The sequence below is a fragment of the Lepeophtheirus salmonis genome, chromosome 14, assembly GCF_016086655.4.
Source record: "Lepeophtheirus salmonis chromosome 14, UVic_Lsal_1.4, whole genome shotgun sequence".
Classification (NCBI taxonomy): Eukaryota; Metazoa; Arthropoda; class Copepoda; order Siphonostomatoida; family Caligidae; genus Lepeophtheirus; species Lepeophtheirus salmonis.
Window position 1 is genome coordinate 20,039,421 of NC_052144.2, and position 26,525 is coordinate 20,065,945.

Here is a 26,525-nt window from a genome sequence, read left to right on the forward strand (position 1 = left end):
TTTTTCTCGAAATTTCATAATTTTACATCAGCAGATGCATTTTTATTTGTGTTGGTTACCCCTTGTACATCTTTACTCTTCGACGAATTATTGTAAATTTCTATCACCAGGAATTCTGATTAATTCTTGCAAGTACTGCAACTCTCATTTAAGTAACTAGAATTCATCGTTACAAAAATAATGAGAAATATACCAAATAAGTCTCTTAAATGAAACAAAGATTCTAAACTATCTGAATTTATACAATGCCCAAGAATTATTCATGTATGTCAACCCAATATTGGACTGTATGTACATATATATGAAAACAACAAAAGTAGTTTGGATTTTCGACTTTTCTTGGTTTTTGTTCAAGATTGTTGTTAAGTTGATGCATGAAAAATGTACAATGTTAGCATTTGACGATATATAAGAAATTCCAACCATTTATTCCCAATATATAATAACATTTTCTGTATGGTATATGAGGAAACTTTATTTATTGCTATTTTGGAAAGTTTTTTGGAATATATTTTGATATTTTATGTTTAAAAACCCAAATTCATATTTTGGATGATGGTCTTTTGAAAGAAGTTAACAAAAAAAAACAATCTTTTTAGAAAAATAAACATTGTGACGCTTACATATGGACTATTCTTCTCAAAATTACAATATTATATTAATTTCAAAATGAAACATACGATTAATAAAAATTATAACATTATAAAAATATCGCTGTAGAAGGAGAAAGATTTAAATGATTTTATCTTGAAATTCACAAAAAGGGAATAAATATATATTTTAAAAGAAAAAATAAAAAAACATCTTTTACGAATAGTTATTATCAACTATAATTATTCTTTTATAAAAATTTATAGAAATTGTGTTGTAAAGTAAACAAAAAAGTAAACAAGAATTTTTTATTCTCAATGTATAGAGTGTATTACAATTGAATTGTTTGTTGAATTATCGTCCATTTATATTTATAAATTACCCCAATCAAGTTTAATATTTTAAGGCAGCTAAATTTTCTCCCAAGTTCAGCCTTGGGTATCAGACTTCTGAGAAAATACACTCAAAATATTAAAACAATAATATTAATTTCAAAAACAGTGAATAAAACTAATGATACCCTTCCATAAAGATAAATAATCATAATTGAAGTATAATATATCACAAAAAAGTACAGAGCTAAAAATCAAAACCCCTCTTTGCTTAATAAATAAATTGAATTTAAATTATTGCAAATCCCACATAAAAGGGGTCAAAATTCATAGTAACAATAAAGGAATGAGAACATGATATATTATTTATGAAATGTTATATCTGAGTCAATATAAGTATCTTAAATCAAAGACAAATTTTGAACTACCTATAGTTGTTATAGAACATTATTAGAATATATCGAAGAAGGTAATCTTCATTACAAAAATATAATTTTCTTTTTTCAGGATCTACCAAAACTTGTTTGTAAATATACAGGATGTTCCTTTCCTGTACCTCAACCATTTTTGACGCGTATTGGTTAACAGATCTTTCCTTTTTCTTGTTTTTTTGTTAAAAATGGTTTTTATATTTTCAAAAAAGGCATTCAAGAAATTACTTTTCTAAAATGAAGGTCAACAACAAAATGTATAAAAAATATTAAATCCAAACATTGGGGCAAAATTAGTTAAACCTTAAAATGAAGTTAAGTTTTTTTTTTAAATTGTGCCTTGTAATATTATTGTTTAGTTCTTACTTTGGTTTTGAAATTCTAAATTATGGTTATTTTTTGAAGATAAACATCATACCACAGTGATTCCCAAATATATTTGAAAAAGGAAAGATAATCAAGATAAGTTTTTTCTAAAAAGAAGGTCAACGACAAAATGCATGAAAAATGTTGAATCCAAAGAGAGGGGCAGCACTAATTACCCCATCCCTAAAAAAAGAAGTTACTATGGAAATTTTGATTTAAAAAGCAAAAAAAGTTATTTAAAAGTTCTTGGTATTTCAAAATTGTGATCTTGTTTATATCTTAAACATTACAACATAATCTAGTTCTCAATTTCTAGAAGCCCTAAACTTGTCTCATAGATCAAAATGTGATCTAATTATATACTCTTATCTTTGACATTATACCTTTTAATTGATTGTAAATGTATTAATATGTATTTTATTTATACAATGACAATTAAAAAAAGATAATAACATAGTTATTGACAAAAGTCAATAATTTTTATTTTTTCAATTTTTAATTATATATCAATTCGTGATACATTGATCACAAATCTGTAATCTGTTTTTTGTATAAATTCTAGCTTTAAAAAAATTTCGATTTACAATTTTTTAGTATGTATACCTTTTTACAAGGGTTGAGCCATCAATTGAGTATTAAAATAATCAAGAATTCCCATAAAATTAACTTATTCCTTTTAAACTATTATGATGATTTCAGCTATGTCCTTATATTTAATATGTGAAAGGATCCAATCATGAAAAAATGGAATATTGTAATAGTTTTATTTGAAATTGAATAATGCCTCGGGACTTCAATAGTTTTACACCAAAGGAACATATTTAAATCGTAAATATGAGTTAATAATATAAGTAAATATGATATAGGTATAACATTTTATTTACAAAAGTGTATTTTATTCTAAAATATCTACTTGAGTAGGAATATAGATTTGATATTTATTTTTTTGAAGCAAAAGTATATCAACGTTTAGTTTTAGATTTTTGTAATAATCTGAAAAAATCATTTTTATTGTATAAAAAAGTGGGGGGAGGGGGAAGCTCAAATATAAACAAGGTCACAATGATGAAATGTTTTTGACTAATTTTGCAAAAAAAAAGTAATAAATAGTATTTATTGGCATTATAAAGAGAAACATAAACCGAACAATATTTATTTATACTTTCAAAAACAAAACGTTATAGAGAATAAAGTTTTTACAAAAATGTCCCTTCATAATTTGTTCATTTTTACAAATTTTGCAAAAATTATGATATAAAATGTTCAAAAAAATTGAAAATGCTATATTTTTTAATGTTTAAGTAAAATATATTTCTTCTTACAAATTGAAAATTGACGTTTGATGAAAAAAGAAACAAAATGATTTTTTTTTTGAATTATTAAGAATATGCGAGATATTTCAGTTAAAAATCATCTTTATGCGTCAAATTTATAAACAAACGAATTTCCAGACAAATTTATAAAAACTTTATTTTATCTATAAATCCAATATTTCCTTGGCAATACTATTTTTTCGCAGATTTCATATATTGCTAATAACTTTTTTGATTTTGCATAAAATTTGAAAATTTGTTATTCGAATAGTTGTTTTTTGAGATGCAAGACACTTTTCTTTTTATTACTCACCCACTTGTCTTGTTTCCTTGAGCTCCAAAAAACCTACACACATGTTCAAATACTCTATTTGAGAGATGTTTATACAGATTTGTTCAATCTCTTATAGTTTTTTTCCTGTATGAAAACGAAAAAATATAAATATTCCAACTGAACTAGACCTCTTAGAAACTAAATACTCTCTTGTGACTAAAATCTAAATTATGCTTCAAATTATCAATTTTAGCGTAAGAACTGAGACGTTATTTCTTTAAAGCAAATCACTTAAAGATTTTGGTTTTTATAAAATGCATTATCTCAAAATTTGATCATTGCCTATATATTATAAGTGCACACAGAGAAAAATAATTTTTATAAGGACTTTTTTTTTTACTTAAAAGTTTGTAAAAACCAAAAAAATTAAGTTTAATGCGTATATTTGTAATGTTTGTACATACAAAAATATTAAATTATTTGTAAAAAAAAGTAAGGAATCCATATTAATGTGTTTTACTTTATATATTTTCAAGATTACCTCGCATCGAAGTCATTCATTATATATTTTAAAATTAAAAATGATATAATTTTAAAAATAATTTATTTCAAGCTGCATAGACACGTAGACACGCAGAACCGTAGTGAGGGAGAAATTCCATGAAACATACTTTCGACAGAGTCCGGAGTTAATCCTCACAAAATAAAATCCTAGCGTAGAGGAACAGTTCCCAAGGAATTCCATACCACACATTCACACTTCTTCATTGATGAACACCGATCCTAAATTCAGGATCTTCATCATAAGAGCCAAGGGGAATTAAATTTCAAAGCTTTAGCACTTAGTTTCTCTTTTTTTTTTTTTCTCTCTTTGTTTCCTTCTTTACAGCTAGGGAAGTCTAAATATATGGACTTTGCTTATGAGATCAATTCGAAATTGAGTTTTACCATTAAAATATTGTTGTCGCCATATTTAAAATTGACAATGATATAAAACGTTTTTGGGGAAGCTCTTTTTTTAAAATTAAAGTTCATACTTTCAACTATCCAATGTGATACTTTTAAACTTTTTGAATACATTTTTTTAAGCTATGAGCCTCTGAAGAAAGCGCCTATTTTTAACTTTACACAATCATAACTCAGGTTATTAGCATGATATAGACATTTTCAAAATAGTTTTAGAATGTTTTAACGTTAGGCTTTCAAATATACTCACATAATTTATCTCTATTTTCAACTCACAATGCTTCCAAAAGCTTTGAATCTTTAAAATAGCCAAAAATAGAAAAAAATGTATGGCCTTGTTCTGAAGCCCACGAGGCTAGCAAAAAAAATATCTTAGAATCATAAGATCAAATTGCACTAAGTTGAACATGTGCTTGTTCTAGTGCTTTAAAAAAGTGTGATTTTGTTGGACAGTGTAATTAACATAATGAAATAGATAATAAATACAAATAAGAAAAGGAAAAAGTTCCAATTTATTTTTAGATTTATTATATACATACAGGCCAATGTTTCATTGACCCATTTGAGTCAACTATGGGATTTAAATTCAAATTTTTGGAATAAGTTATGATACCCTAGGATTAAAGATATAGTTTAGAATCTTTGTTTGATTTAAAAGAAATATATGTTTAACTATATGGCTTTTCAAAAATAGCTATCAATTTCTCATTCTTTTAATATAATTATCGCTTTTGGGTACTTTAAATCCATTTTCTGCACTTCCAAAGGGTTAATTAGCATAACTTGGTGATAAAAATTGACGATTATTTGTCAAAGTGTACAAATATAATCAAGACTCCATAGTAATAAAAGTCATTCCTGTTTGCTTTTGTGCTGATGGGCCAAGTATATACTTATTTTATTAGAAAAAACAAAAATATGCAATACAAGACCATTTTAAAAATTATGTTTATATTTACTCAGTACTAATATTTGAAAAAAAAAAAAAAAAGTATAAAGTTGTAGAATATTCAAATACACATTCAAAAATTTGGAATTCCTTGTAAGGAAATATCCTTGTGAAAGTGATGTTTTTGTATTCGGCAGATGCAATACCCCAAGAGATTTATCATATTTGGATTTCAAAAATAAATATACAGAAGTAAAATCAAAGCATAAAAAAGTTTTTACATATTAATAATAATAGAAACCCCGATGTTGATTATTGTAAATTTTGTTTAATGTAGTGGAATGGGATATATGTAATGCCAGCTACTAAAGATTAAGTTGATTGAAGATATCTCCTCCAATTTTATTTTTGTCATTATATATAATGGGCTTACATTTGTTTTTATCTCATAAATATTTTTTATTTACTTGGAACATTGTCTTTATATTATTAATACTAAACAAACTTATATAGGACGTATTTGAGCTGAATATCATATATATTTATTTTTTACACGCTTCAAATTATTTACCAAAAACCCATTCTAAATACATATCAAAAATTAATAAGAAATACTTTTGACATTTATTTTATTAGTGAAGAAGCAAAATCTCATTAAGTTTTTTTTATGCTGGTACAATTCTTAAATACTTATCTGAAAAAATATTAAATGACCTTGCCATATATTTTTTTGTACATAGCTATTATGTTGGTACAATAGATAAAAATTAATAGAGATGACAAGATGCGGAAATGATTCAACAAAGAATTCAGCTGATGTCCCTTTTGTTTGTTTTTCCTACATTAATATCTACAATTTTAACAAGAGTGATAAATTATATTGAACTCTGATTGACACTGTTGGTGAATACTGCTATTTATTTTTTTTCAATTTTTATTAACCTTAATTTTTATTAATATAGTTAAGTCATTTCGAAATATTCCTCTGAATCTTAGTTTTTTATACTTTAAAAACATGATTAAAAAAAAGAAGCTGGAATTGAAAATTTTGAAGATCCTTTTTGTGTTTTGTGGCTTAAATAACATTAATTAATGTGACTATATAGACTAGTATATGTTTCATAGTTTGATAAAACACATTTTTACCTATTAATAAATAGTATACAGTAAATCTTTGAAATACAATTTTAATTCATTCCTGGACCAGAGTTTGTAAATCAAACCAATTTATCCCAAAAATATAGCTATAAAAATATTTGGCTAGAAATAGCTCTTGAGTTCAGTCGACAGCTCAAAACCCGTGAGCAGACTATTGACCGTAAACATTTTTCCGAACGAATAATTCGTCGATGAATGATTTGGGATATTTTTCCAAAAATAATATTTTAATTCAATATAAAATGATAACATGCACTGTTCATTTCCCATATTTTAATTAATGTTGTTTTGAAGAAAAATATCTGTTAATTAATTATGCCTATAATAAAACATGCAATTGCATATGTTGAATATCATTTATTAGCCAAATATTCCAAATGATTATTCTGCAAAATCTTCATCGGCAAGAATATTTGTGGCCAATAGTCTAAACCACTACGTATTTGAATAAAAATTTGTATATGTGTTGTGACCTTCGAACCTTAAAGTATAACTGTATCTTTGTTTCCATCCTTTGGCATAACTGATATTCATTTTCATTGCTACCAGACTAAAAATTTTGATCTACTAAATCATTATTATGCCAAACTACTAATCCAAATCTATTTATTTCTTTCTCGATTTTTTTCATATGTTTATTTCATTCTTCTTTTGCAATATGTTATAAAAACTAAACCAAAGCAGAAGTTTTTTAGTAGAAGAGACGAAAGAAAGTTGAAACACTATTTGCTAAATTATACTGAAAGTTAATTAAAAATAAAAGCGTCAAAATTTAGTACAAAATACCTACATATCTATACATATTTTAGATGGAGATTCACTGCCCTCTCCAGGTCTGACTTAAAGTAGTGCATGCCGTTGCTAATTTTTTTTACATACGCTATTGATCGAAAATTGATGTGCCCCTAATTTAAATTAAATCAATTTTAACATATCTCGATTTGCAAGTAATTTTGTAATCTATATTATTATAGTATTTCCTTTTTCTATATATAAAGTATTATAGTTTAATAAGTGGAAGCAAGTTTTGTTATTGATGGGGTCGCCTGAGAATGACGTTGTTGTAGGTTTGTTTGTTTTTATAAAAAAAGATATTTTTACTATTAACAACATAGCTGAAGTTGAAGTAAAGAGAAAACTTTTGGTTGAAATGTTCTCCCGCTGGAAATCTCAACGAAGACAATGACTTAAGTAGCATTACATTTGAAAAGTTAATTTAATTTCGTCATTTACCTCACAAGATTTCTGGGGGTTCTATACCCGTCTGTCCAAATACTGGAGTCTCTATCAACTCTTAATAAGGCCGTGTCATAAAACAAAATCAGTGGTGGGCTTGCTTTCGTGACGTTAAGCAGAATTTTTCTGGTACGACGGAGGGGATTTCGTACAATTCAATATTTGATGGCCTTTACAACATTCTTTGTTCGCGTATTTATCTTTTATTCTTGGGCAAGCATTATTGTAACATTTCCGCGAATATTATACAGCTTATAATCTGGTTAGCTGAAGTTTTATTGATGGACGAATCCCTGCAGATATCCAAGCGAAATTACCTGCTGGAGCACATTTCAACCACAAGTTTTATTTGTGTTTCCATTTCAGCCATGTTTTTGATATAAAAGTTTTTAATATCAAAAAAACTTCCAGGTACGTCATTTCACACAATCTAATTCACAACAAAACTTGTTTCCACTTGTTAAACTATTTTACTCTAAAAAATAACCATGGGGTATGTAATACATTATTATATTTCTTTGAATAATACAGTATACAGATCTTTACAAGTATGTAGGTATGTGTACATATAAGATGTTCTAAATTTTTAATAAAAAGATAATACAAATGTATGTATTGTGCTACATATAAAAGGTGGTTCATCTAAATATTTGTAAGCAGAGAGAAAAAAAGTAAACGATGCTGATACTTTTTTATTAACCGATTTGATTAAAAATTTAAAAAAAAAAAATCCACATTATAACATAAACTTTGTATATATCTTGGACCACACGTTCACAACTTCCTGGGAAACGTCTCATTGTCTTTTTAACCGTCCCAAGGGGTAAAGTCCGGAATGCACCTCTTTATCTAAGACTTTAAGGACCATGTCATGCTGTAGGGACCTTCTTTGGAAACTCACTAGAACAATTCAGACAATCTTAGAACTCACATAAATACAAGCAAAAAAAAAATCCAATTAATTAAGAATCAAAATTAATTATAATACAGTCATTGGATAGAATAGTTATCAGCGATGCAATATATTTTTCTTGCAACCGGACTTGTAAAAACAATTTCTACTTATATGGAATCCTAGTCCCATTTTTACACGTGGTAATTATATTCTAGATCTAAAAAAATTTAAATATGTACATTTCATATTCGTAGAAACTATGACCGAAGTTAGGGCTCCTTAGATATTCGTGCAGGAAACTATTTTTATATTAAACTACCGAAGGGAAAAAACATTTTTTTGGGGCCTTCCAATACATAAAAAACTACATGCTACAATATTAGTCAATTTTTTTATTAGTATAGTTATATTAAGGGCTCTTATTCAAATGGTTCATGAGTGATTTTTTTGAAATTTTAATAAAATAAAGGTGATTTGTGTCATTTATTTAAATGATAAACATTCATTCTTTGGCAGCATGTGAAATGAGTATTGATATAAAAAGTTGAAAAGTTATTACTCAAATGTGCATTATAAATGAAGTATTCATTTTTGTCTTACAAAACTCATATAAACATACAAAAAGTGTTATGAGCGTTGTTCACTTTTATTGCATTACTTAGGGGTCGCGAAATGCATTTAAAAAACAAATACAATTATACATTTATTTTATAATTTGTTTGTTTTTGTATAATGTATACACATGAGTTGATATTAGAATAAAATCATGCAATTGTAGCCAAGCGTTTAGTTATTGTATTGAATAAGGCCTCAGCCAAAAGAAAATATTGCAGTATAAATATTTCAGCCAATTTAATGAGGTGCAACGTAAGTTGATTTGATCATAAACAGGTGTTTCAAAAAATTAAGTATATTGCAAGCAATAAATGAGTCTGAAACGAGATTTATTATTTGGTCTCTTGATTAAGGAAGTAAATCTAATGTCATATCAGTCCATTTTCTTTCAACCGTTTTAGCAAAATCTTAAAAATACTTTTAAAAGAATCCCACATTTTTTTTACTTTAAGGAATTCCAATAGTTGTAGTTGTCGTTTCAAATTTAAACAACATAGTTTAAATGAGCTTATGGATCCTGGTTTATTAATAAAACCAATTAAGATTTATTCATCTTATACAAAGCTAGCTAATAGTTACCTTTTTTGAGCTTTAGCAGTGTTTTGTACTTGGCAAACGAAACAGTGTCTATTCTTTTCCTTTTATTTAATTATAAATATCTGCATTCAATTATATTCAAAATCTGATTGAATTTTTTTTTAAAAACAGTAATCGTTTTCAAAAAAAAATTCCAAAAAAACAAAGGCCTACCCACCCCCCCACACCAAAAAAAAATAAGAAATATAATTCTGGAGATATCATACTTTATTTCCTTATTTCTCTCCCCCGTGATCACCGCTATTTGTAGATTATCACATTAAATATCGTGACAGCGAACCTGCTCTCCTACTAAACATTTTTTAAATTAACAGGGTTACCATGTTAATTTTCAGTTGCATATTTTAACATGCCCAAAATGCCGATAATTTTCATTACTAGGTATGAATATTAGCAATAAAAATAACATTATCATTCCTTAATAAAATATTTATGCAGTATGTTGAAACTATATGCATATAGATTGCATTTAAGATATGAATATATACATAGTTCATTGCATCAAATTAACTAGTTATTTTTATGCTTTGGAACATAAGCTACTTATTTAATTCGTATGCAAATTGTATTTTATTATCAAAGGAACTAGTATATTTTGTAAATATCCTCAGGTATGTAGCATATATAAAAGAGATTAATCAGCATAGAAATTGATTTATAATAATAACTCATCATATTTGAGGTTCGATGTTATTAAATATATACTTACTCGAATTTTATAAACAAAGTTTTGACATGTTAGAAAGCAAATAAGTCACAAAAGTAATCGAATTTTCATCATTTGTACGAATAAGAAAACATACAGCTTTATTTTTTTGCTAGTTAATAATTAAAGATTTAAACTCGGTTTTTCATTGTAAACAATGTGAATTTTTAAAACATATCATAATTGTTTCTCAAATTCATTCGTGCTATTTAATTATTTAATTCGCCATTTGTGTTAATATACTTTTCATTTCGACGTATTATAGTTACATATTTTTAGTTTTTTTTTAATAATTTATATTCCAAAATATGAAATTTAAAAAAAATATCTATAATTGCTTAAAACTTTCAACATATATAATTTTATGCAGTTCCTTTTAGATTTATTTTTTTTCATCAAAAATTGTTATATTAATATTTGGATAACCGACTTTTGTCTGGTCCAAAAACATATTTGAGTATACTAAAAAAGATTCCACCTTTAAACAACGAAACATAATACCATTTTTATTAGTGGCCAGATCACATAAAAATTGAGAAGTAACTCCATGTTGGAGATATAACTATTGATAAAGTTATTTAAAAATCAAACAAATTATGGATTCTTCTAAAAAAGTATCCATTTTCAATTTTCATTAATAAGTTTGAATAAGTCAAACTTAAACTAGGGGATTAAAATTTTTAATTTACTTTCAAATTGTAAATTATTCTTACAGAATATAAATAAATATAAAATATATGAAGAAATCTTGAAGGCTAAAACTGGGTGTTAAGACAAAATCGAATCATTTTTCAAAAATCTTTAAATTGTCAATGAGGCCACACTTCAGTATATATCAAAGGCTGGATTCTGGCCTGGAAGTTGGAGCAGGCGTTGGGGGTAGTTCCTTGACATATTGGGCATTACCTTCTTGATGAAGGCAATTAAAGAGTAATTGATGTCATAGAATGTTCGATTTGTTTTGGATTCAACGTAGCCTTGACAACATAATGCATCAGATTAAGATCTCGACTGCTAGGGGCCATATTTCATTCCCAATGAAGTCATTGCAGTTAATACACAGCATCTTTAGCAAAATGTGGGATCATTAGTCTCCAAAAGAACCTTTTGCACTGCCCGAATAGGTATTTGAGACCTCCCAATTTGAAATATATTTTTTGTCGCAGTGCAACATCGTTCCTCATCTGTAAATTCAATCTCACTTTCATTTTCTGGAGAAGCTATCGCCTTGATCCCCAAAACTTCACTAAAGTTTGCTGATACAACTTTATTGAATTTTTTTGGGCATCTTTATGCCAGTATATGACGTATTACAAGAAAAATAAATAGATTTTATTCTTGTCTCATTACACACTTAGCAAAGTTCCTCACAGAATTCAGAGCTCTTCTACCTTACGTCTTCGATCACTCGCCAATTATGGCAAACTTTCATCTCTCTAGGCTAAAACTTGAAACATATTACAAATTTAATTTATTACTCCTCAATGACAATTCCACTCGTAACGAAATATAAAAAGTTACTGACGAATGAAGGTACTTGCTTGACAATAAAATACTTAACCCGTGCTAGACCTTTCGAGGTGTAGAAGAAAGGTCAAAGAACATTTTCTTTGGCTAAGGTAGAATCGCTGCATACGAACAACAAAACGAAATAAACCATCTTCATGAGCTAAAAAAGATGAGTGATAGTGGACTCGATATTCAAGAGGATTTGGATAACATTATTCGAAATAAAAATGAAGGCAGATCAATAAAATATAAATTACAGCTGATTGAAAAAAAAAAAAAAAAAAAACATACAGTGTCTAGTACTGTTCTCTACCAAAGAAAAAAAGTTTGAGAAAAATTGTTGCTTTAAAAAGGGAGAATGGAGATATAACTCAAACTCCGCAGAAATTTTAGAAGAAATATTTTCGTTTTTACTCGAATCTTTATAGATGTGGCCACTGTAAAAAACAAGGTATCTGCTCCTTTTGTTTCAGAAGGAGAAAGTGCAGAGAAGAGTTCTTACTGGACGATTTAGATGACGTTGGTAATGACAGGAGAAAAGAAATGATTGTAGCAGGCTCTATTCCTCCATCTCATCCGAAGAAAGAAAAAAATATATAAGAAATTATCAGAAAAATTTAAATCCTCAAGGTTATCGGCCTTGACATTTGAATTTTATAAGATATTTGTGAAAAAACTATGTCCCATCTTAAAAGCTTTCTTACTGAGAGATTTGGAAATTAGACTGGATTCCAAAGTTTATGAGTAAAGGGATTTTAACTCTGATCTTAAAGAAAGACAAACTGAATATAGCAAATTATAGACCGATAACGTTTCTTTATACCTAGTACAAAATTCTTAAAGGAATGATCAACATAAAATTGTCCAAGCACTTCCATCCATTATACCGGAATCACAAAAGGGCTTTATGAAAGGAGGACGAACATCAGGCATCACTTCAGTGATACTAGTGGACTTTCAGAAGGCCTTCAACTCCATCCCCCATAAATATATAATTTGCAGTTAAAAATATTAAGGTTCTCCCTGAAAATGATTCATATGGTAGCAGCTATATTAGGATACTCTTTTTCTCAACGAAGCTCTTTGTGTGGGAATATTATTTCGAGATAATTTGGGGATACAAGCAAGGAGATCCTTTTTCTCAACCCCTTTTTCTTATAGCATTGGAATATTTACATGACACTTACGTTCTCTAATCTCTAAAAATGAAATGCCACTATGGTTCTATTTTATGCGGATGACTTAACTGTTTACTGCACGAGATCTCTGAAGGACATCACTTCGTATATGAGAGCGGTGTTTGGGACCCTGGAATCATTTTCAAAGCCCTTGGGACTAGTGGTTAACACCAGCAAGACTGACGTTTTATCTTCGGTGGAAGAACCTTTGAAGAAATGTTTCCAGTTATTGAAGTTCTCCATTAGATCAATTCTTCTTGGAATCTCAATAAAAAAAAGAGGAGGGAGCTAGCAGGGTTAGCACTAACACAGAGAAAGTCCTTGAATCTATTTCTAGTACTATGTCGTGTACAATAGGCACCATATAAATATATTAGATAGGGTAAAAATATAGAATGCGGTCTGAATACCCCAAGTAGTCTACTTATTTAGATATACTCCTTATTTAGAGAAAATATAAGACAAAATACAAATGATCCAGAAAAAATGGAAACCATAGTTATTTTAAGTTTCTGCAAGAAAGCCATCGATAGTCATATTTTGCAACCCTTTCATGGCCTCAAAAGAAAAGTGGCTCCGCTACAGGATGGCTACTTCACCCCTTTTTAGATACAGCACATTATTTAGTAGCTTAGAGACTTCAATACATCTGTTTTGGGATTCCCAAAAGTAGTAAACATTATGCACATGAACACTGAGATTTTGTGGGAATACTGCGTTTTAGAAATAAAGATTGGGGATTGGCTTGTAATGTCAACGCCTACACATAGATTTCATTTCTAATAGAATACTTAATTACTTAAAGTGCTATTTATTCTCTACACAGCAAGAAATAAGAACTCTTACACACTCCTCTTAATATCCCAAAAAGTGCTGGAAAGCTTCGACATGAATGGAAATTTCTTATTCATTTGTATTTTAAATTGCATATTTAGCAGATTTTCGCCATAATGTTATTATCTTTTTTCATTTACCAATGCTTTTTTTAACCCAAGTATAACAAATGATTGTCACTATTCCTATAATAATTAATTGATATTATTTTGTGATGAAGTCGCTGAGTGTTTTTTGGAATGAATAGATATATTTAATTAATGAACTGAGAATAAACTAATTACGTAATTAAAAAAAAGTTACACACTGCAACACCATTAAGCAGATAATATTTTTTTTTAGTTTTTAATGCCCTAATAGTCATAATTGGATTGGTTGCAATAGACTTATGATTTATAAAGAGTGGCTTATTTAAACGTTCACAAGCCGAGCGAAAAAAAAGAAGAGTTCCTGTAACTTTATTTATTAACTGATTAAATTAAAACTTTCGCCATAATTAAGTTAATTCAAATAAGTAATGATGAAACGTCATTGTTTACAGTAATGTTTTGTAACGAAAGGCTATTGCTGATTTTATTGGTTCTTATATTTGCAACTAAAATTTATTTACCTGTATAGAACATAAAGTTATTAATAGAAACCCCAAGACTTAGAAAGGGTATGTAATGAAATATGAATTAAATGTTATACAATATATATTATTTCATGGAAAGAAGTGAATATGATCCTTATAGCTTTCTTTAGCAAAATTATATATGACTGTCTTGTACAGCATTTAATATACATATTATACTTTTTTATAAAAACATGTCATCTTTATAAAAAGAAACATACCATCCAATAACATGTTTTTATAAAAAGGACAGTATCTAAAAATATAGTTTAGAAATCTGTTAAACAATAGTTTCAATTAGTTATATTTTTTAGGATTCCTGACTTTTTGATGATCTGTTACTTTTTGATTTTCCATTTCTTTTCTCTCTTGATATTTTTTATTCAAAAAATATACTTTAGTTTATTAAAAAATTTATAAAAGTAGTTACAGGGAATTTGATGACAAATTTTCGGAGGACTTATGAGTAGAAAAAGATAAAACTTTCTAAAAGATGAAGGATAATATTTTCTTTTGCACTCATTCTTTCTCAAGTAAAGATACTTGCCATTGGCTATGATGTTATTAATTTCACAGATACACATAATTATGTACGTAAGTATTTATTCCATAGAACCCATATTTATTCTTGGGCATATTTTTATGTCTTTTTTATTTTAAAATATGGGTGTCATTATAAATTGTCCTCCTTTGCAAAACATAATTCAAAATAATGTGGATTATGTACATATATATGGATTAACCGATGCATATCCGAAAGAACAAATAAATTGCATCGTGATAAAATATTCATTTGTTCCTTGTTAGTAGGTAATTACATATTGGACAAGCAACATTAAGATTATAAGTAGAAAAGTTTGAATTAGTTAGCCTGTATTCTTTGTAAGGTTGAAAACTTATATTAAGCTTATTATTCTATAATAAGCGTATAGTTTAGTAAATTAGTGCTTGAGTTAATTGTGGGTGACTAGGATCCATTGATATTATTGCTATGTTTTTTCGCTTAATTATGTAGTATAACAGAGTGGGAAACCAAAGGCCACGGCGTTCCATGGTGTCATTGTCCAAGCTCAGAACGAGTATAAATTTGTATGTAGGGCTGGATGAGGGACATATGGAGGCAGGCTAGAAGTCAGTTATTTTGTTGCTGCATAAGTTTTGGCTCTTCTTCACTGTATGGAGTTGTAATAGACTTCTTGATGTTATAGGCAGTCCGGAGCTTCCTGGAAACTGACACTGGCGCAAAGGAAATTGGATAAACGTGGTCTATTTTTATTGTAGTTTCGACATTGTTACATTTAGAGACAGGGGTTAAAAGAAAACTTGTTTATTTTTGGTTGTGTATTAAAAGTTTCTAACTGAAAATATAATGGATAATTAAATGTTACTGCAAGTAACGGGTCCCCACTTTATAAACTGAGGGAATAAAAAAATGTGTTTTTATTTAATTCTATCTATAGGATCAAACAAAGTCACAAAACTATGATTTGAGCTGTGAAGAAGTATGACAATCAATAATTAACTAACAAATTGATCAAATAGACCTAGTGGTATTTTAAGTGCTAAATTAACTAAAGGTTTTAGTTTTTATTGAACTATACTTTAAAACCAAATTTAATAAATCCTTTATTTAGTATAAGTTTAAAAAAATTAAAAATACAAAATATTTAAGATTTATGAGAATATATATATTTACATATATTTTTTTCTTCTCATTAATTAAGAGTACTTTTTATACTTCATACCTAGTTAAATACAAAGTAATACTTTGGAGTAAGAGAAATATGTTTTTTGTGTATTTAATTTTACTATTGATCAGTAAAGGATATTTTTTTATGTACAAGTGTGGTGCCGCATTATAAAATAAATATGGGAAAAAAACTTATCAGGATTTGAGGCATGGAATTTTGCAGGGGAAGAAATCCGGTACCTTCCATCAACTTGACGGAATATTCAAAATATTTTGAAAAGCGGTTTAAGAAATTTTAACAAATATTTATCATTATTGTTAATTTGAATGTTTACTGTTTTTTATTTAAATTTATTTAAAATATTAGTTGAAATTCTACCCCGGAGTATTAAGTATAAACTATAATGTTTATTTATGGTCTTTTTACGCAATTGCTCTGGTTTATTTACATATGTGTGTTTTATATAATATATAAACCAAATAAAGAATGTTGAAAAAAAAAAAAAACCTAAGCGGAGAATATCTCAATATTTTTTTTTTTTTTTTTTTTTGACTTCTTATATTAAAAATATACAGCTTAAATTTTTCATGGACATATTTGAGTTAACTACCGTATTGTATTCTAATTTTGTGGGATAAGTTAAAATAGCCATGAAGATTAGTCATAGTTTAAATCCTGTATTTAATGTCAGAGACTTATATTGCCTCTGATATGGTCCCATTGAAATAGAACTTTTTAATTTTCCATTATTTTATTTTGACACTCAAATTTGTCAAATTTAAGTGTAATTTACGGCGCCTCTCAAGGATTAATAAAAATAATTTGCATATGTTAATTGACGATAATTAATCAAAGAATACAAATGTAATCACCACTTAATATTGAGAAAAATCACTTTAACTTGCTTTTGTGTTTAGAGGCCAAATATACATTATACTCAAAAGAAATTTTAATGATTCTCATATAATTATCCTCTGTGATAATATGGACGATTTGTCTTTTCGGAACAATAGATTGTAGCAAGGAAACCAACAATCAAAGCACGTTATCCAAATTGATATTACTGGTAGCAACATTTGGCTTTATATATATATTTATTTTTTTAAATGTAAAGTATGAGTTATTCAACTTCGTGTATATAGTTTAATTGAATTAAAGAAAATTATTTTATCTAATAAAATGACATTTTGATATAAGATAACCATTTGCATGTAATTTTTTTCTTTATAATAAAAATAATTTAATTTGTTTAACTGTCATAAAAACCTAAAAATTTTTATTAAATAAAAAGTTAATATATAATAAGCTTTATATTATAAATTATTTACTTTCTAGAGTAGTTTTATTTAGTCTTGTTGCAATACAAATATTAATACTTGAATTAACAAACAAACTCGTCAAATTTTATCTAGCTACGAGCCATTGGAGAACCAGTGTGACAAATATTCCTCTTTCCAAAAATGAGTAGAATATATCCATTCGTAGTCTAAGGATCATACTTTCTTTTGAAGTCTTAATCGTTTTTTTGTAGGAGAAACAGAAAGCAGATGTAATGGTTATTTTGGGGACTCAATTACTCGAATTTGGTTTTAGTTAGACGCACCAAAACTTAACACAAAATACCAACATATATCTGGTATTGATGGAATAAATTTATAGTCTATATAGGTAGAAATTTTTCTACTTGTTGCATCTGAATACACTTTGTCATAGGCTACAACGTCCTCCTCATGTAAAGACGATTGTAATAGTCAATATAATAAATTTAGAAAGAAAAACAACTGTTGATTTTTTTTTTTTTTTTTTTTGAGGAATAAATATTTAGAAAAATTATAATTTTTTTTTTTGTCAGACAGAATTCCACTTATTCAGAATGAATAAACATTATATAATTACAATTACTCCATCAGACTCGGGAACTGTCCTTGAAATCCATATACATAATTGATGAATATTTCCTTCTCTTGGAGCCACCAAATATTGAATCTACGCACATTTATTTCAAGAAAATAACTTCTCTGAAGTGCAATGTTCATTTAATTACTTCGTTTTATAGAAAAAATATAGATTTTTAAGTTAAACTGTAAAATCTTAGAGATAAAGATAATATGAGATTTCAATATATATTGAATAAATTTACCCTCATAACCATCTTCAAAACCATACTCCGCCAAAAAACATTCTTGCTGTGAAAAATTTATGTTAATAAAGCAAAGTAGAAGTCTCATTTGTTACACCAAAAGCTCAGCACGTGCTATTCAAAATAAGCATAGCGAGTATATACATTTAAGGTTGAATCAGAGCAAAAGAAATTTTTAGTTTATCAAGCTGTTATCTTTATTATTTTATTTTTGAGGGAGAAAACCCAAGTTTTGAGTAACTACATGTGTTTGCGTGTTCATAAAAATCAGAGAGTAACACTGACGCATTGTTGGGGAGTTATCTTCCATAATCTATATTAATTAAGCAAATGTATATTATGGGAAAACAGTTATTTGTCTCTTTGTCTGTCCACTGACCCCTTATAACTCCAAGTTATAACTTTATTAAATAATAAAAAAATGACAAAAATTTCATTCCGTGTAGCAATCAATCCCTTTGTAATAGGTGTTACAATACTATCTCAAATTTATTTTGAATTAAAGGGTTTGATTTTTGATACCATAATTATATTAATCGACAGCAAAATAATCAATAGTTCAAATGATTTACGTTACTGCAAGAACTACATTATAAGAAATATATTTTTCTTCCAAAAAATTACTTTTACCTCTCAAAATTAATTTATATACAATATTTGGAAGGAAAGCTGACAAGAATTTTTGATTTTTTTAAACAATAATTGGTTTTATAGTTAATTATAAATTGAATAAATTTACCTTCAATACCCATCTTCAAGGCAATGCTATATAGATAATACATTTATAGGGGACATACAATTCCGCAAGTACATCTGTATCAAGCAAAATATTTATTTCGATAGCTGGTGGTGATACTGCTAATCAATCTGGTGTATTACCGGAAAATTGAGACAAGCTCATCTTTTTGCAAAAATAATTATATATTCCTGAATAGCAGTATTATAGTTTATTACCCTGTATATCTCATATCAACCTTTGTCTTTTTGACTGTAAATTACAAATTTAATGTCTTTTTTTCTCCCCAGTCTCTTCATGTACACTAATCGAAAGATAAATGTATACAGATTGTTAGTGTTGGCTGAGAAATGTTTGTTCCATGAATATTCATTCTATTGTTACGGAATAAATTATTTTTTGTTGTTATATGTAGGTATTAGAGTTCGTACGGTATGGGATTGTATTGTCATATCTCTACTTAGTATGTATATATATAAATACACCCTTATATAGAACACCAAGTTAGACGATAACGCATATGGTGTACATTTGTATTAAAGATATAATTTTTTGAAGCAAAGGAAATTATGTTTTAATTACTTTTTTAGGAGAGATATATGTAGCTAGGTATATTTATTGAGTACATAACTTGGAAGAGTAAGACAGAAAGGAAAGGACTCTTACTTCCACTAATTCTTCCCACAAATAGATTGTAGTTTTATTTGTAGAAGTAGCACAATATAAATCATTAATTATATAACCACTAATATCTGACTTACTCACTCATGAACGTAGATATAATCAAAGTTATATTAAACGTATTTTTTGATTGGTTGTGACACCTCATTGTATTTACACAACAGTAAATCCAATCCAAAATGTTCCAGTCAATTTCGTTTTAACTGGAGCTCTCATTTTATGAACACATCATTATTAAAAACTTCTTTGAAAACTTTTTTATTTCTACCATAGTTCCAATAGCAAAAAAATTCACAACATTGTTTATTTGTTTGAAGGAATGGTTATGTTTACAGTTGTTTCACATTTTTCACTATAAAATATTAACATGTACAAAAAAGAGTTTGTATTTTTATCCTTTCGTTAACGAACATCCTTTTTATAACGTGGTTAGTGAACTGGATAATAAAAAATCTCAAAAATCAAATGTAAAAATAAATAGTTGAACAATTATGCTAATTACGTTATATAAATTTTTCATTTATTTTATAGCTAATTCCATTCATTTGGCACTCGTAACTATCAATTTAAATGCTAAAAATACTTATGTGAGTATAAAACATCTAGAAAGATAAATCCTTATTTTAAATAATAATAACGAAATGAGTAAGAGTTTAAAAAAATCATTGTTCTTATATTAGAAACATAAAATTTAATATTTTGATGAAAATTTCTTTGAAATGTTCATTACTTTATGTAAATGAGTACCCATCAGTTTAATAAGGCTGCGTATAATATACAGTATAATAGCAATAATATTGGAGCTACGCCGTATTTCTTACATTGAAAAAGAGGTAATTTCAAGAAATCAAAAAGAAAAAAAAAACAAAAGAATAATTTTTAATTAGAACAGTCAATGGAATTTAATAAACCTTGATAAAAAATTGTATCAATACGAATAAATCTTAATTAAGGGATCATCAAGATACAAAAAAATGTATATTATGTGATGTTATGTTTTTTGAGCATATCGTAAGGTATTGGGCATAAATATGAACATATTTTTGGGGTTTTAAGGAAATAAAGTTTGTTAGTCCTATAGTAAACTATAATTTTACTTTAATATATAAATTTCTTATTGATAGTTTATATGAATGTTGAGAATCAAATCAGTTTTGATGATGATGCGAGATAATAACTACAGTATCGTAATTTTATAGCTACCGTTGTAGGCAGTATCTACGTATGTCTTAAACTATTTTTTCTATGGACACTTAGCCTTAAAGCCATATTACTACAATGATATTTCCCATTAATATATAAATAAATGAAATACATATATATCTCGTTATTGTTTATTTTTTGGTTGAAATTTGAATTTTTTAAACAAAACTTGGTTTTGTTTATTATAAAAGCATTAAATGGTTGTATTTGGTTAGAGTAATGTTGAAATTTCAATTCATACTACCGAAATCTCATTATATAATGAGTTAGTACCAGAGACAAGATTGATAATATAATTATTTATTAATATTATAAGAAAAATAAACAAAAACGACAACGTTTCTATTGGAAAAAGTGCTAATCACTTCTCTGTGATCAATTATGATTCATCATGATGGATAATTCAGAATAAAAAAACATCTCATGGAATGAACAAAAAATTATAGTATCAAACAAGAATAGTGATTTTCACTTCGTTATGATCCAGGATGTGTCAGATGAAGAGGCAATGGAGAGGAAAACTACTGAGAGGATTCGGGGAGCCACTCTAATTTTGGTTCGTAGGAAAACACAAGAGACTTGAGGGAGAACAAATGTACAGCTCAGTACAGAAATCTATGGCCGAATAGAAAGATGAGAACAAAGGTCTCTTCTTTTTTGCACAAAGATTACAAAACAATACATCTTTTTATTAAAACGTTCCAAGGGGACATTCCTTTCAAACAAAAATAAAGATAAACGACTTATATATCTCATTTTAAGTCAAAATATCCTTGAGGCAAAATAGTTTAAAGCAAAAGTACTGGACACCACCATTGTATGCCTCAGTCCACTGATGGAAAAAAGAAGTTGAATGGAAAAAGAAATGAACGACTTTTAAGCAAACCAGTAAATTAAATTCATTGAACCTCAATTGAAAATGGCCAATTATCATAATAAATCTTAAAAAAGGGATTATCAAGATAAATAAAGTATTCTATATAATCTAAAGAAGTATACTACAAAATATTAACAATTAAATATAGATTTATGGGAAATTAATAAGTATTTTTTTAAATCTCAGGGCTTTATAATTTCCCAGTACCCAAACTGAGGGTTTAATTAAATTTTTTTCGGGAATTCGCCAATTTATTTATTTTTTTGATAGTAAAAAATTAAATTAAAAAATATCAATGCTACGTTCGTTTTACTAAAACTAAACGAGAGGTTTGTACTTTAATTTCAATCAATACCTTTTTAACTGAATTTTTAACAATATGTGTATCATTTTGCACCATTATGAAATCAATTCATTCATTTTATTCAATATCTGATACAAATTGTTTATCAACATTATTTTTTAGAAATTTTTTAAGCATTTCATATTTAAGTGTTTAGATTATTTCATTAAATCGTTGCAAATTCAATATTTTGTATCACCAACAACCACTTTTTCTGAAGAGTCACATCTCATTAATTACTTGTAAATTTGTTAAATAGTTCTTCATTTCCTCGTAGGTTTTATTTTAATTGTTTTATTCAGAAACAGGCATTTGAAGAAATTAATTTCTTGTTTTTCTAAATGATGAGACCAAAAACCGAGAATCTTTTCCACTATAATTTGATAAATTGGTCAGAGATGAATATTCATGGATCAAACAAAACTTTGGTTTACCAAAATATGTGGCAAAAATTTTCATGTGTACATTCAAATTTTTGTATGTAAGCATTTTATTCAACATTACTCCTTTTTTTACTTTCAAATTATCTGAAAACTGCTAATGGAACGATTACATCTCTAAAATACCAAAAGTGTTCCTGGAAGGTTTTGAAAGCAATATTAGCAATATTTTATCAATTTGTCTGTAAGCTTCTTAGTTTTTATTAATTAAATATCAATGATGGATCTTCTATAGCCCAAGTTCATCATAGTATAAATTAGATTATTATTATTTTTTTTTTGTAATGTGATTATATATTTATAATATTTATTTAAAAGTATATATACACGACTTTTTTGTTACCAGGTCCAAGCAATCAGTCCTAAGTATCTGTTTTAATTAAAAAAAAAAATTATGTTCTTATTTCAGAATATATTTTTATGGGACAAAAATACTTTTTTTATTACCATTCATCGAATACATATACATTGTAGAATTCACTAAATTAAATGTGTCCACTATAAAACAGGTTTGTCTTACCAAATTAATTATATACTAAATTATAATTAATTCATAAATTTGAACTATTATTGCATATCTGAATTAAGTGTGTAAGTCTTAATCGAGTTATGTTGTATTTAATTTTTTATTTATTTACATAATATAATTTTTTGTTAAAGACATATTCTAATCTAAAGCTTTAAAAAAAGTAAAGAAGTGCATCTGTTAGCTTGAAGAGATACAATGGTCCAGCATTTTATATTTATTTGCAAGATGTCCCTTTTTATTTTAACGACATTTCAAGTAAAAAAAGTTTTGTACTAGTGCATATTAGAGTGTGTGCTATGAAACCAACTGAAATCAAACCAAAATCCAAACGAATCATGACAAGAATTTAGGTATTAGTAATTATACTATGCTATATATGTGGCCGGAATTTGAAGGGTTCTTTTCGGTCAAAGCTACTGGCTCCTTATAAAACTCCTACAAAAATGATCATAATCGGATGAAAATTTATTTTTATTCCGAATAAAAGGTATGAAAAAAAAATCTTCCTTTTTAAAATCGATTGTTTACTTCAAAATATGTTAATTTGGTTCATTTATTTAGAAGGAACCATTTAATGTAGCAACTAAATATTGTAATACAGCGTGTGTTGTGTGCAAATTGTTATTTTTGAAATAAAGAAAGAGGAATGGAAACACTAACATTTTTCTCGTATAAAATACATAACATAACTTGCAAGACAGTATGCACAGAAAAATAATTTATATTTGATAAATGTTCAAGAGTGAATATGAACTTTAACGATTTCATTACTTGTCCCTGCCAACTAAAAAAGGATTAACGTATTTTCTCTTTAGGATAATATACCGGAATATCCAATTTAATCCCTACATATTAAGCAATATACTCATTCTAACCAGCTTCTAAGCTCAAAATTACGTATAATTGTAACATTACTTCTTACAGTTTAATTAAAAATATGTACGTTGCTTGACGAAACTTGTACATTCTTTCTTTAAAAAAATATTGAAATATCATTGAAAACAAGGTAATTACTATTGTCAAGGGTTCTTGCCACGAAACGGCAAACCGTTTGAGTCATACTTTAAGCTACCCAGAAATGAAGTTTAGAGTTGTCATTTATCAGAAAAGATTAATGTCGATCTTTCCCCCTGTGCTTCACAATTCCCTTTCCGTCTTTTGGACCTCAAATAAGCGTCTTCTAAAATCTAAAAGATAACTCATATATCTCTCCAATAATAACAAAAAGTGTTTTTAGGACATAAAAAAAATGTGTACTAATATATTTTTCAGGTATCAAATGGAAAAATCGTTTTGCTACTTGCTATAACTTTTTAGTCTAATTTAGTATAAGAGACATATCGTAGATAACTATTTCTTTTCAACAATTATCTATTGTCCGGTAGTGAATAAGTCATGCCCCACTTTGCACGCTGTGCATCATATAATCTGAATGAAGTCAAATAGAGATGGACACGATGGGTATGAAATATATTTTTATTCAATATGCCTATATACATGAACATTATTTGTGAATTTGGAAGCCATTGACGGTAATGACAGCATACAAGGTGACGCTCACATGTGAGATGTAAATGCGCCTCATATTATACCACTTTTTTAACAGAGCATTTGAGGTCTACTATGTTAGCGTAAAAGACTTGGCAGGGTTTGAACTCTACTTGTCCCCGAATGTTGTAGTCCAGCAGGTTCCAGTGCGTGCTCTGAGTTGGCGATAAGTTAATTAAGGAGAATCCTACGTATTAAGTGATTAATGATATGTAAATTATGAATAAACAGATCAATACAATGTTTTCTAATTAATAAAGTGTCTGTTAAGGAGTAATAAAGGTTCTATATCATTATTCTATTGTCTGTAAGTAACACTGTTACATATTGAGATTGCATTATGATTTATTCTTTACTAAATTGAATATTTTATAGAACTTCTATGTATCATTTCTAGTTAATATTTATATATATATATAATGTTTGAAAAACTAGAAATATACAATTTAAAAAAAAAATGCTTGTACGATAGGAATCAACAAATGAACTTGTAAATATAAATAATTGTATTTAAATGAATTTGCCAGAGACCCTACCCCATTTACCTCCTTTTAGTCTGGAAAGGTTTCTGTATTTAGTCAAAAATTGACAAGGATGTAATTTTTTTTTGGCACTAATAAAAAAGCTTTCACTATTTAAAGTAATGAATTTGTGTTTCATTTAACATATTTCTGAAGGGAAATCCGTCACTTCTAAAGCACGATAAATGTCACATGCCCCTTTATTTAGAAAATAAATAAAAATCGCTTATGAAATGGAGAAAATTTAGATAATATGTTATTTTTTATAATCAAAAATTATTTTTTATAACTTTAAATGATTTATTATTTTGTATTAAAGCCATTCAATCATACAAATCTAGCCTTATTTAATATCATAAAAAATATAGACCGTAAGGATAAATGAATTATTTAACTCATAATTATGGTATAAATATCTAATTTTATAATTTACATATAAACGAATGAAATCACCTTACATTAGTGATTGTGAAATGTTGTAGTCCAAAAACTTGTCAAATGAATTCATTTAGAAAGACAACTTCAAAGTATTATTATATATATTTTTTTTTCCATAAAAAGTAAATCATTTTACAAATCAAATTATAAATTGTAGACATAAAAGAGTTTTTGTTGACAAAAGAAAACTCTAATAAACTTTTACTTTTTTAAGAACAAATGTCATTTAAATTCGCATTCTATGTAGACATAAATATTTAGGAGTTGATTGGATAATTGAATGAGAGAAAATAGTGAATCTATTGGAGGAATGTTAATAAAATATCTCAAAAAAATTATTTATAAGCGACTTTTAAATTTTAAAGACTCATGCAGATTTTTAGACACTTTGAGGAAAAATATATTTCTATAAAAAAGATGGTTTCAAAATGGTTGTTGCCTCTAAAATAAATGATAAGAATGTTTAATTTACCTTTCTGTTCGTTTTATTTGGTGATTCTTGCCGTATCTTCTTGCATTCGATTTAGAAAATAGTTCCTTTAAAAAAAAAACAAGATGAAAAAAAAATATTTTTGAAATTGTTGAGATCACTGCTTCACGATTACTGCCAATTGAGTTTGTTTCAACTACTATTATATATCTATCATGTTTTTTTTTTTTTTTTTTTTTTTTTTCCCCTCAGTTTAAAAAGGTAAAGAGAAACTATATACTTCCCAGTAGAAGAAGGCGCTTGAATTCTTCTGATGCGCCAAATTCTCTATCACTACTCTTTCCCTTTTTCTTCAACCCACATATTTTCCGGCAGAAACAAAGATACATAGAGTAGATAGTCTAGATGTGAGAAATTAGTAAGAGAGACCGGGAGAGCTGTTGTG

At 27.3% G+C, this 26,525-nt stretch overlaps 1 protein-coding gene across 1 annotated transcript in view; it reads right to left on the reverse strand.

Annotated features, from left to right (window-relative positions):
• The window catches only part of LOC121129657 (uncharacterized), a 193,054-nt gene extending 166,770 nt beyond the window's left edge, over positions 1 to 26,284 (reverse strand). Inside the window, exon 1 of the mRNA XM_040725381.2 lies at positions 26,123 to 26,284. The gene's annotated coding sequence lies outside the window, so the exon portion shown is untranslated. The remainder of the gene's footprint in view (positions 1 to 26,122) is intronic.
• Between the last annotated feature and the right edge of the window lie 241 nt (positions 26,285 to 26,525).